Source organism: Dasypus novemcinctus, chromosome 30 (genome assembly GCF_030445035.2).
Source record: "Dasypus novemcinctus isolate mDasNov1 chromosome 30, mDasNov1.1.hap2, whole genome shotgun sequence".
In the NCBI taxonomy this organism is placed as follows: Eukaryota; Metazoa; Chordata; class Mammalia; order Cingulata; family Dasypodidae; genus Dasypus; species Dasypus novemcinctus.
The window spans coordinates 11929286-11942628 of record NC_080702.1 but is presented as its reverse complement, the minus strand read 5'-3'; the positions used below and the strand labels follow the sequence as shown (position 1 = coordinate 11942628).

The window sequence follows — 13343 nt, the reverse complement described above, 5'->3', positions numbered from 1 at the left end:
GTTCGATTCGATTCGTGCTGCTGAACACCGGGGGTGACTGAGGCCCTGAAACACGGCTCGCTGCATGTTGACCGACGCTGCTGCGGACACGCTGGGTTAATACGCGGTGGCGGTGAATTCCACCTGCGTCTTCCACTTCTGGTCCGCGGCTCCTGGAGGGTTTCAGAGGCCCCGCGCGGGCGGTCTGTACTTCCCTGCTTGGGCCCCTCCGCGAGGGCAAGGGCAAGGGCAAGCAGGCGGGGGTGCCCCGGGGGGGGGGGCTGCACCTGCCCAGCAGACGGGGCTCCTCGCGTCCCAAGTGGGCGCTCCAGGGACCCGAAGGGAGACGGGAGGGCGCGGCCCCATCCCGAGTCCGGCTGCTCTGGCCGCCCTGCGCCCTCCGCCCTGCTTCCCGGCCCTGCTCCCTCCGCCCAGTTTTGTAAAGCAAGGCCGCGGTTGCCCGGCAACCGCCGAACGCGGGCGCCGGGCAGCGGGGCAGGAGGACACGTTCGAGTTCCCTGGCCGGGCGGGACGACATGACCTCGGCCGAGAAGCCGGAAGAGGGCAGCCTGGAGGACGAGGAGGAGATCACCGCCGCCACGCTGCGGGGCAAGCCCCGGCCGCCGCCCATCTCGGCGCTGTCCTCCTTCAGCTACGTCCCACCGCGGCGCCCGGACCCCAGGGGAGCACAGCCACTACTCCCGCCAGGCCCGGGGGAGGCGCGGGGGGCGGCGCCGGGGGAGGGGCGGGGCCGGGGCTGGGGCGGGCTGCAAGCGCGGAGGGAAATTAGGGCCGGAGGTGGGCCTGGGGGTGGGGTTGCAAGCGGGGAGAGAGGTTAGGGGCTGGGGCCGGGCTCTAGCGGGGGGAGAAGTTTAGGGACCGGGGTGGGGCTGCGGCGGGCTTCACAGCCGGGAGGGTTGCGGGGGGCGGGGGGGCGGTGTGTGCCACCCAGAACGGGGACTGGAGATGGAAGGGGTCTGGGGACCTGGCAGGGCGTGGGGGCGGGGCCCGGGCAGCCTGGGGGATACTTCTGGGGGTGGGAGCAGGACAGCACACTGGGAAAGGGCTACCGGGAAGGTCGAGTGGGTGGGGGGGAAGAAGGGAATGCTCCCTGGGGAGGAGGACTCGATGGGGCGCCCGGGGTGGAGGGGGCAGGGGCTCCTCGGCAGAGTCGGTGGGAAGGGCGCCTGGACCCGGGAGAGCAGAGCTTCTAGTACTGCGCGAGACACAGTGACACCCACCCTCCTGGAGGGAGGGGCCTCGCGGCTACCCGGGGGTGCACAGTCTGGAAAGGGCGCGCCGAGGCTGTGCAGCGTGTGGGCGCGGCCCCCTGAGCGGTCTGCGCGGTGGTCCCCAGGCCGTGAGGAAGAAGCCAGGCCGATGGCGGTCCTGGACCCCGGGGACCCTAGGGCCGCCTTCCCACCCACTAAGGAGAACCAGGATTAGGTCTGCACCGTCTGGCGCCGCCGTTCTGGGAAGGTGTGAGTGGTGGGAAGAGCTCCGGGGGTCTGAGCAGCCGAAGCCCCCAAGAGAGGGCGGAAGGACGCAAGAGAAGCGTGTTGAGAGTTGTCCAGGTCACCCATTCCTTTCTTTTCAACATTGTTTCTGTAGTCCCCAGGGCGTCCCCGGGAATCTGATTAGATAAGAGCCTTGGTTGGGGTCCCTAAGCCAGGCGGACAGCTGGGCACCTGGGCTATCCCTCAGCCCTCCTGGTGGGATAGGACGGCCAGAATAGGGGCGCCTCACTCTTCAGGCTGCTGTCACAAGTGCCACAACTGGGTGGCTAAAAACACCAGAAACCGGGCTCTCAGCCCTCAGGCTGAAGCCACAAGGGCGTGGGCCGGTGCTGGTGGGTCTGTCCTGGCCACTCTGCTCCTGGCGCTTGGCCAACAAGCCGTGGGTTTCAGGGCCTCCTCAGTGGCCCTGGGGCCTGCTCTGTCTCTCTTCCCATGGCGCTCCCCCCCCCCCCCCCTTGTCTGCCTGTGCCCACACCCTCCTTCTAAAGACACCAGCTGTACTGGACTAAGGGGCCACCCACTGCACTCAGCCTCACTCAATTTAAATGATTCCGTTCACAATAATGCTTTTGCAAAAAGTTCCCAGGTACCCGGGATTAGGACTTCAAGGTATCTTTTTGGGGGACACAGTTCAACCCACAGCACAAAATACAGATCCACTTGGAAAGGAAGTTAATGGTGTATAAAATAACCCCGCAAAATGCCTCCTTCCTCTCCTAGCAACCCACAATCAGTGGTGCGCAGGTAAGTCCCAGTTCAGGTCAGCTCTTGCTGGAGTGCAGGTGGGAGGCCTCTGACGCTCACAAGCTTCACTTCACACACAGAAGCAGAGTTTCCAGTTGAAGCGCCGTGGCCGTCAGCCTGCCCCCGAGTCGTCTCTTGAATCTGAGGCCCCCTCTATCTGTCTTTGAGCATGTGGAAGGACTGGAGGGAGGGAGGAAGGAAGGTCTCTTGACGCCGTACCTGTCTCTGCTGGCCATTAAAACAGGAGTGGGGTGGGATGGAAGGGTCCCAACCTTCTGCAACACACACCTCATTTTTTTTTTTCCTGTGAGCGATAGGTTTTAAACAACTGTAAATAGTTTCACTTATTAAGTGGGCTTTACATTTTAAGTATGCAGTACCTATGATACTGACAGTGAGTTGATGGCCTTCGTGAGATAATAGCCAAAAAGCCAGGATCTTGGTGTATGAAGTTGTTCTATGCCACTTTATTGAGAGAATATAAAATTCACCTGGATTTTCAGAATAACAAAGACAGCTCACACTACACCGTTTGTACCTTTGAAGAGTCTCTTTCCATAGCACCCTAAGGTGGACTGTAGACTGCTCCTCAGTGGGGTGTCACTGATGTAAGGTACGGCTGAGGACTGCACAGTGGGGCTTGTGGCTTCTGAAGCTCAAATGTGGTGGAAAAGTAGAGCAGAACCCCTGCCCCCTGCGGGCCAGGCCCAAGATGGAGAAGGGCAGAGTGAGCCTGAAGACTCAGTTTCTCCTTCCTGAATTTGGTGGTCTGATAAGTGGCCCCACCTTCCAGGGCTGACTGAACAAGGGCCAAAAAGGGGCCCCGAGGTAGGAAGTGACCCAGGCTCTGTCTCTTGGAGAGAAATCAGGAATGAGCCATAAGCACGCCTCTCTATAGGACAGGGTCAGCACACTAAGGCCCTTGGACCAAATCTGGCCCCCTGCCTGTTTTGATAAGGTTTTTAAAGATCACAATCACACCCATTGATTTCCCTATTGTCCAATCTAGGATGTCGGGGCTGAGTGATTGCGACAGAGCCCATGGGGCAGGAGAGTTCCCACCTGGCTTTCCACAGAGAAAGTCCCCGACTCCTGCTCCAATGCCTTACAGCCTCCTGGAAAATGGGAAGTGTCTTTAGAACACATTTATTCAAAAGCATTTCAGGGCAGGCTTGATTAGCTGGGGTCACAGGCAAATTCAAATCCTGAGGCTTTTGGTATGAAAAAAGGAAATGATGTCACCAAAATAAATATTAATTAAAATCTAAAGAAAAGAGCCTTAAAAGCAACAAGAACAGCAAAAGGCATTTCAAAGTCCATTTCGTGGGTGAGCTACCACTGTTCATGCCACGTTATTGGATTATGGGCACTGGTATCTGATCAGCTCCAGGGCTCCAGGAGCAGTTCCTCTGACCTTGGGATCATGGACATAAAGAGAGTGAGTTCTGCAGGACAGGTTTGCTGAAGGACTGAACTGCCCCAAAATTCACTGCAGGTAATTTCAGGCCCTACCAAAGCTGATCGAATTACTTCCTAAGTCACTTCCAAGGAGCACAGTTAACAGTAGTCAGTGGTGGTTAGCAGCCCAGGCTGGGGAGTCCTGGGTGGAAGTATCAGCTCCATGTTGACTAGCTGTGGGGGCTTCACGAGTCACAGCCTCTCCATCTCACTTTGCTCTTCTAGGACAGATCAAACAGAACCAACCTCACAGAGCACTTATGAGAATGAATGTAATTAGTGTGCATACAGTGGGCCACAGTGAGCCCTGGGTCAGTGGAGCTCATTACTGTTATTGGCTTTGGCTAGTGATGGTCAGTGCCCTTTTGCTAAGGTTGGGTCCAGAGGCCCAAAGTCTTTCCTCCCTGATCTGGTCACTGTAGGAGATGCACATGATTGAAGCTTCAACATGGGGGCTTAAATGAGTGGTTCTGGGGTGTTGTCATAGCAGCCCAGGCAAACTGAGACAGTGGCTTACTGTAAAGATAGAGTTCCCACACCAAGGTGTGTGTGTGTGTGTGTGTGTGGCAGGGAGGCTCTACTCCATCCAGTCTCAGCAGCCCAGTGGTGGGAGGGCCACTGCTCAGCCTGCTGTCCTTTCAGTGTGAAGCCTCGGGAGCCCCTGGTCACGAGCGCTTTCATGCTTCTGACTGAAGGGTTGCACATAACTCCTTGGTCACATGGAAGCACCTAGCAGAGGAGCAGGGATGGTTACTCGTCTGGGTGGCCAGGAGTGGAGGAGAATGGGCTCTTGGTGCCTTCTACCACTCAGCAGACCCTGAAGAGCCTTCTGGGTTGGGTCTCTGGCTCCCCTTCCCACTGTTGGAAAGCCCATGCTTCTCCTGCCAAGTGCCCTTTCTCAGCCACAGCTCCACCCCGGGGAGCGAAGTCTCCTCCGCAGCCACGTCCATTTCCCACCCCCAGCCCCACCGACCTCGGCAGCCCTCCTTCTGCGCTGCCCTCTACTTTGTTCACACCTCAGTTATTTCCTGAGGGAAAACTGATGATAGACAGCAAGGGCAAAACCAGTATCAGGAAACACTGAATTCAACAATACTCAAAACACAAAGGGCCAGAGGGACATCAGGAGAGAAAGGTAAATGGGGTTTGTTTTGCTCTGTGTTTAAAAAGCAGCATCATGTGTGAAACAGGAAATCCCTTAAGAGATTGTAATAGCAAAATACCAATAAACCCAGAAGCTCTGTTTTGTGAGAGCATCTAAATCTAGATCAGCTTTATTAACATTCTGCTTCAACCCATAAAGCAGCGGAAGAAAAAAAGAGAAAAGAAAAATTGATTAAAAAAATAAAAGAAAAGCAGATTTTTCAGTTTGGTTAGTTGTTGGAAACAGATGGTCATGTTACTAACTGAGGCTGGCTGGTGATGAAATTATTTTCTTTATTTTTCTGTGATAGAAGAATTCATTTTTGTTCTGCAAAAGTTCAAAATTTGCAAAATCCCCACAGAAAAAACCTGTCTAAGATTCTGATAACATCCACCAGCAGTGCTAAAGAAGGCTATTCTGACCTATGGTAGGCTCCTGGCAACTAATCCAGGGCTTGGGAGGCAGACATTGCTGCTTGCTCATCGTTCTTACTTTAAAGAGTGTTAGACCTGACTAGAAGGAGAAGAAATGGGCATTTTTCTATCATGTTGCATATCGTACTCTATTATGCTGGGTTCTCCAGCTTAGGAAGCAAAATAAAGTACCACTTGCTCACACGTTCAGTGTAGGGTGATTGCACGCTCTGTTCTTGAGCCCATTCTTCCCCTTTAGGATCTTCCTCCCAGAATGAGAACCCTAGGGGCTTGCTCAGCTCAGAAGGGTCAGAGGAAGCACAAGCCCAGCCTTTTCCCTGAGGATCTCCCCTTTCCCTGTTCCCCTGCTGTTAGAGCTGCCCCCTGCTGGCTGACCCATCCCCAGGCTGGGTGAGGCTGGTCCCACCAGGTCCCACCAGGTCCCACCAGAGCACAGGCAGGCTGGCCACCCTCTCCACTTTGGCACTAGGTTTCAGGTGCGAGGGAGGAGGGTGCCTTCCACCTCTCCACCAGGTGTGTGGAGACAAGTCTGTTTCTCCCGCCACATATGTGGACTGTGGGCTGGTCCTGAGGGACTCAAGCCACAGATCTGACCAGGAGCCCAGCTTCCTTCTAAGTCCTTAATTTCCTGGGCCTGTGGGGGTGGCGTGAGAGTGATAGGGAGCACATTATCTTTCTTTCCTGCCAGCTGGCCTCAAGTGGGCTGGGCAGTACCTCTACTCAGAGGGGAGGGTCTGGATTCCAGAACATTCCCTGGCAGAAGACAAAGTTCCTCCTTTGGAGAACTGACCTCCCACCATCCCAGCAGAGTGGGTGGGGTGCTTGGGCTGCCTTGGATTCCTGAAGGGCCTTCTGGTCGGGGGGCTTACCTACAATGTTTCCTTCAAGAGGACATAACACTCCCAGCTAGAGGCAACACCCAGCCCATCAGCTTCCTCTGTTACATATGTTAAAGATAATGAGATCTCTCCATGGTGTATTACATTTTTTTAAAGTTTTATTTTATTTTATTTTATGTTATTCAAATATCTTTAATTTTATGTAGTGTAGCAGCTTGAAATTGTGTATGAATTCCAAAAATAGATATGGGATCATGTTTGCAAACTCTGGGCATATTAGATTGTGCTAACTTCAGAGATTTCACTTTTACTTTACTAAATTATGATGGGGGTTTTGAATGGGCCATGTCAGTAGGCAGGGGCTCACCAAGAAAAGACATGGCAAAGGAACTCAACAAAAAACTCAAAGGAGTTTTGAGTTGGAGCCCTTTGAAGTAAACACACAGGAGAAGAACACAGAGGAATAGAGATGGCTCCATAGACACAGCAGAGGCCCCAGGAAGAGAGCAAGCCTGATGGTCTACAGCTGACCTTGTGGAGAAAACAGAGCAGCTGAGCCCAGAAAGAAACAAGGCCCAGGGAGAGAGACAGACCTTATGCCAGCCTAAAGCTGAGACCAGAAGTGGGGATCACAGAGCCTTGAAGAGGAAGGCTGAACTCTCGCAGAGACCGGCAGCCATCTTGCTCCAACATGTGGCAACAGACTTTGGTGAGGGAAGTAGCTCACACTTTATGACCTTGTGACTGTAAGCTTCTACCCCAAATAAATCCCCTTTATAAATGCCAACAGATTTCTGGTACTTTGCATCAGTATCCCTTTAGTTGACTAATACATACTGTCAAAATGATTGTTATTTTTTGTGTGATTTTTCCCCATTGCTGTGATGATTAGAAGGTTCTTAGAGTTATTTTTTCACTTACTTTAAAAAATCCATCCAGAATTTTCTTTTGTCTACTATGAAATGAGAAGGTACAAGTTTATTTTTTCCCTGAAGAGCTATCCAATTTTCACAGTACCAAACACTGAAAACTTTATCACTGGCTGTGGTTTGGGCTTCTTGTTAACCTAGGAGGGTATGAGCCATACTGGAGGTGATGCTTTCAGCAGAAGCAAAGGCCATGGTGGGCCTTCGCACCCTGTGCCCACACCAGAAGGGGACAAGATTGAAGGCAGTGATGGGAGGAAGCTTGGGTACAGCAGGCTCATTCTGGCCAGCAGTGGCACAGGAACAGAAGCCCTGGGCCTGTGCTGGCAGGTTTTCTGTCCTCCCCTTCCTGTAAAGAGACTCAGAGCACAAGAACACCAGGATTTCAGGAACTATGTGACAAGTTCCTTTAGCATGGCCACCCTGGAATTCTCAAGAACTTTAAAATAGTACTAAGGACTGTCTTGTTGTCCTTAGCAGGGTGGCTGTGGATGACAGCCAGGCTGACTTATCTTCACATCTCCCCTAGAAGGACCAGGTGTCTTGCACAGGATGGAAGGTGTGTGAAGGGTTTGTAGAGGCTCAGCTGAAGCTGCGTTCACCCAGTCTGAGTTCCTGGAGTCAGTGAGGATGGGGGTTACTGGGTTTTCCAACATACTCTGCATCTGGGCTGCATTATCCTAACAGCTGCCTTCTACCTTGTGCCTTGTAGTTGGTAGAAATACTTCCTAGTGTTACTATCCAGAAGAAAAAGAATGCAAAAACAAGCTTAGGCAACCTGGCATTAGGTTAGAGACCTGACACTCCCCAAATCCAGCGAGACCAAGTGTCTCAGTTCACTGCTGGGAGGATCTAAGGCAGCCAGAGTGAGCCACAGCTAACCAGGAGGGTTAAAGAACAGTTAGCATGTGCATTTCTTCTTCTTTTATTAGACAATGAGGCAGATGTACTTTCCCTGTAAGAACAAGCTGGGATGAAAAAAAATGGAGGTATTAAAAGATGATACCTCTTTTAACAGCATTGTTTTCTAGACAACAGATGTATGTGAGTGTTCAAATATTTTATATTTATCGTACACATATGTATATATACATATGGATATATATGAGCTATGTATGCATAGATATATGAATTACCAAGTATGATAGCTCATGATAAACTATTTTTGTCTCTACAGAGGGATTTGCCTATACACATCTGACTCTTGGCTGACAACGTAACAAGTAACTCCTTTTCTGTTACACATTCCTAGGATTCAGGAATGGTTAATTTTGCAAAAGCAGTACAAGCTTACTAAAGAAAATTGAAGAAATACAGTAGAAGACATGAAGGAGAAAACCAGCACACAGCCCACGCCCCTCGAGACAGAGCACACTGTTTATTACTTTAAGTTTGTGCACAAGTGATGGAGTCAGAGACAGAGAGCTGGGGAGCTGTCCCTGGACAGTGTCAGCTGTTGCATTCAGGGGTTTGTGATCTTATTGTTATTAGACAAGTTATGGGCCCTGCACCATTTTTGGCATAGCACACAGAGAGTACTCAGTAAATATTTGTAGAATGAATGAGTGAATGATTGAATGAATAAATGAATGGATACTAGGCAGACCTAAAATAAAAGCAGGGGGCAGAGCACAAATAAGAAAAAGAAGACAAATAAGAAAAAGATAGGAGTGGAGAAGAAATGGAAAAGGAAAAAAATTGAGGGAGCTAAAATGAGCGGAGAAGAAAAGAGGCCTGTGCCCCATTCCAGGCCCCTTGGCTCCAGGGGCACCTGCTCTTGCTGGGCTGGACCTCGGTTCCCTGCTCTGGGCCACAGCCAGTTCCATTCTAAGGGGAGACCCCCCAGCCCCCAAATACTTGCTGCAGCCTGGAAACTCTACTCCCCTGCACTCCATCAGGGACAGGTTAGCATCTGTGTTTCATCAGGTTTTGATGACTCAGCTTCAAATAAATGCATGACTTTCTCTTTTTATTCCAAGACAGGTATTGTTTCCCTCTATGACTGCATTTTTAAGAAGAATCTAGATTATAATCAGAAATTGCACCGAGATGACAGAGAACACGCAAAAAGCCTCGGACTTCACATTAACGAGGAGGTAATGTTAAGCCGGGAAATCCACCAGCTATTACCAGATTAACATATGAATGTGTGTAAGTGTTGTAATATTGTGTTCAGTTTGCTTTTCATAACTCAGGGAACCTGGCAGCTCTCCTGAGTCACACTGTACCCAGAAGCTATGACTAAGCTATTCTTACAGCTTCTCTCTCTTATCATGTTCCTTGTGTGTTAATTGTTATGATTCAGTTGTTTGGTTCTATATAATCACGCAATAAATGAGAGCAAAACTAAGAGATTCTTTTCCATGGGTAAAATAAGTCTTTGCTTATCTCTTAATTCTGGCTGTCTCAGTTCTTCTTGGGACCCTGGACTCCCAGGGATGACCCTGCACAAGCAGGACTCCTCCTCCCAGGCTAGCATCACCACCGCGCATGGAGCAAATCCCTGCTCGGCCTCCCCTCAGATTTCTGAGAAAAGGGTTTTCATGTAGTCAGCCACATTGGGTGGCATCAGGACAGCAGTGCTCATGGGGAGAGATGGCCAAGGACTGCAGCAGGTCACCTGGGGAGGAGCACAGGGCAGGTGGGCTTCTCAGAGGAGTTGGCATGGGACCTGAGGACTCAAGGATGAGGGAGCTGGCTGCATGAAGGGTAGCTCGGGAGTGCCCTGGTCAGATGGAAGGGATTGCATGGAAGCACCAAGGTGCAACAGCACCTTGGCATATGGGGGCAGTGGACAGGTGAGCCGGAGGCCGGAAGCCAGAGGCCGAGGCTTGCCTGGCCACAAGGGGCACTCAGTGGCTGAAGGAAGGAGCTTTGTTCTGGGAGCAGCGGGCAACTCTGAGGGTGTCCAGCCAGGAAGTGCTGGAGCTGATTCATTTTAAAAATCATTGGTCTCACTTTCCCCCAGTCCACCCAATGATGGAAGAGGTTGTTGATGTGGGAGGGTTGGGGTGGGTGGGTTGGGGGTATATGGGGGCCTCATTTTTTTTAATGTAACTTTTAAAAGAAAAATAAAGAAGAAGAAAAAAACATTGTTCTGGCTGTAGGTGCAGAGTAGCCCACAGGGCAGCCTTGAGTCTAAATGGGAAGAGCAGTCCAGGCAGAGCTGGTGGCGCTAGAACCCCAGTGGGAGAAGTTGGCTAGCTGGTGTGCTGATGGACCTGGTGTGAGCTGTGGGCAAGAGGAACCCAGGACTGCTTCTAGATCTTTCTGCTTGAGTCGCTGTGGACTAGGGGGGAGTGGAGGATGTATTTTACTAAACTGGGGCTGAGGGAGGGGCAAGACCATGTGGTGAATAATCAGTTGGCTGCCCCAACATTAGGATTCCGTGATAAGGACCTTTTGCTAAGGCTTCAGCCACTCCACCTAAGTTCATCTGTGAAGGTTCTAGCACCTCTTTACAGGCAAAGGTCTATCATTGGAAGACGGGCAAGACTCCAAGAAAGCTGCTCTCCATCACTGACTCCTTCAGGAACAGAGGAGACTTCTGTAAAATAATACCTAATATAAAGTTGACCACTCTTTTGTAAGAGTGTAGGATTATGTAATAAGATGCAGCACAGACCACATTTAACATTGCAAAAAAGTGTATTCTTTATCAGAACGTATCACACTGCTTCATTGTCACCAGAAAGGGGAAAAGCTAATTATTAAACTTGAGGTAGCCTGAACAACTTTCCATGCTTTCCCAACCCACCTAGTGGGAGCACCTCCATTTATTGAGGATGATTTTTACTGCTCTTTCCCAGGAAATTGCTTCCTGGCATTAGGTCTCAACAGGCCTAACTGCCTGTTGCACTAGGCCCTCCTGCCGCATTTCCACACTGCAGCATTAGCCTCACAAAGTCTGATCTGAGGACAGTGCTTTTAATGTAGGCCAGTTGCTGAGTGGACAGCTTTTATTTAATACATTTGACAGAAATTATAATACACAAGCTTCTGGTGGGAATCATTGGATTTTTGCCTGTTGCTGCTGCTGTTTAAAAATGTCACCGTGTCATTTTTCACAATAATTTTTATTTCAATGTGAAAGAAAGTGCTGGAGGTACTATGAGGTATATCATTTTTGTTCACATTCATTCATTCTGAATTTTTCTCTCATGAGAAAAGCATGCCTGGCATTACTTATATCCATGTAGTCAGCAGATACCTTTTGATCATCTGCTATAAGCTTACTGGGCATAAAGGCCACAAGACAAAAGTCCCTGCCCTCTGAGGGCTTACATTCCCATGAGACAGAAAAATAAAAGGCAAGTGCACAGTGAACCTAATTGCAGGCATTGGTCAGTGGTGTGCAGAAAATAAAGCAGTGTAGGGTGAAATGTTAAATGAGTGAGGGGGAGTGGGGAGGTGGTGGGGGCAGGGGGTCTGCTTTGGCTGAGCTGGGGGAGTCTGGGAAGACTGACTCTTGAACTAAGACCTGATGGGAAGGGGACTGAAGGGAGAAGGGGCCACGTTTCCAGGGGGAGGAAACAGAGAAGATGAAGGTCTGGAAGCTGGAAGGAGGCCTGTGTGTTTGGGGCAAGAAAGAGGGCCAGGGCAGGAAGAAAGGTGGGCAGGAGGCAGCTGGGAGAGAGGGAAGAGGGACGGAGGTCATGAAGGTGTGGTCAGAGGGAAGCAGGGCCCAGGCCGTAGAGCCTGAAGGCACTGCAAGAGCTTTGGCGTCACCTCGGAGGGACCTGAGGACACTGGCGGGTTCTGAGCAGAGGGCACGGAGGCTCACATGGTACAGGCACCCTCAGGCTTTGGAGTAGCCTGTAAGGGACCAGGGAGGAGGGGATGCAGGTGTACCTTGGTGCATCTTGGTGGGTGCAGGTGCGCAGGCACACACCTACTGCATTGTGGCAGGGTGCAGGCATGCAGGCACACACCTAGGGCAATGTGGCAAGGTGCAGGTGTGCAGGCACCCACCTGGTGCACCTAGGCAGGGTGCAGGCACGCAGGCACCCACCTAGGGCAATGTGGCAGGGCGCAGGTGTGCAGGCACCCACCTAGGGCAATGTGGCAGGGCGCAGGTGTGCAAGCACCCACCTAGGGCAATGTGGCAGGGCGCAGGTGTGCAGGCGCCCACCTGGTGCACCATGGCGGGGTGCGGGTGCGTGCCCACCTGGCACCCCTTGGTGGGATTCAAGCACCTGCTGTGGCAGACCCCTGCTGACAGGAGCATCTCCATGATCTCCCACAGGAGCACGAGCGGCCCGTTGGGGTGCTGAAGTCTTCCACCTACGGGAAGCGCATCCACCAGCCTGTCGAGCCACTGAACTGCGACCATGGCCATGCCAGCCACGTGAGGGCTGACTTCCGCAGGAAGAACGACATTCCCAGCATCAAGGCCCCTGGCTTTGGGCACATTTCTCCAGCCTGAGGTTGCCCCAGGCCCCAAAGGCCCAGGGGCCCCTTCCACAGAGAGGGGAGCCTGGGGCCTTACATCCCCGTTGTGCTGACACCTAGGAACTGCAGCGATGCCCCCGTCAAGTCTTTCGGTGGGGACGAGGAACATCGAGCAGCTTCCCTAAGGGGCCTCCGTCAGGGCCTTTAAGATGTGGGGGCATCTGGCAGGCTGGCTTTTACATGAGACTATTTCAGATGAAGTGATGCTGGTGCCTCATTCACTGCGGGCACCTCCATGACATTAAACCTTTCCCCCCACCTTAAGTGACTGGGCTTTTTGTTCATGGGCTCCGCATTTGTATTTTGGGAGGGAGTGGAGTTATTTTCATAATTGTCACAGAAGCCACTACTGCCTGATATTATCTCTAGTGTACACAAAACAACCTTTGCCTTTTACTTTCCTCAAGAGGAAATATAAGGAAAGTTACATTTTGGCACACTTGAACTCCAGATACTGCAATGCACTTTCTCCCCAATGGTCTGAACTGCAAATAATGGAATTTTGTTCACTTGAGGACAAAGATCCCTAGGAAGGATGGATGGTCCTGGTGTCCAGCATTTTCTGCTGCCACTTCACAAGTGAAAAGCAGCTGAGGTCATGGGGAAAGCATGGACCTTGGCATTCACCAGGGTTGGGTGAAATTCTGGCTCCTTTGTTTTCTAGCTCCAAGGTCTAGTGCAAGTCATGCCATCTACTGGAGTCTACATTCCCCCACTTTTACAGCGGGGGATCCTAACCTTGTCTGTGTCTGTGTCTGGCTGGTCTGCCATGACACATATCACAGGCAGCAGGAATTCATTGTCTCAGGGTTTGGAGGCTAGACATCAAATCAAGGGACCGGCAGCCATGC

The 13343-nt window shown here is 51.5% G+C and overlaps 1 pseudogene; it reads left to right on the top strand.

Moving 5' to 3' along the window:
* Positions 1 to 404: 404 nt before the first annotated feature.
* On the top strand, positions 405 to 12513 carry LOC101421490 (cilia- and flagella-associated protein 90-like; annotated as a pseudogene).
* The last annotated feature ends 830 nt before the right edge of the window (positions 12514 to 13343 follow it).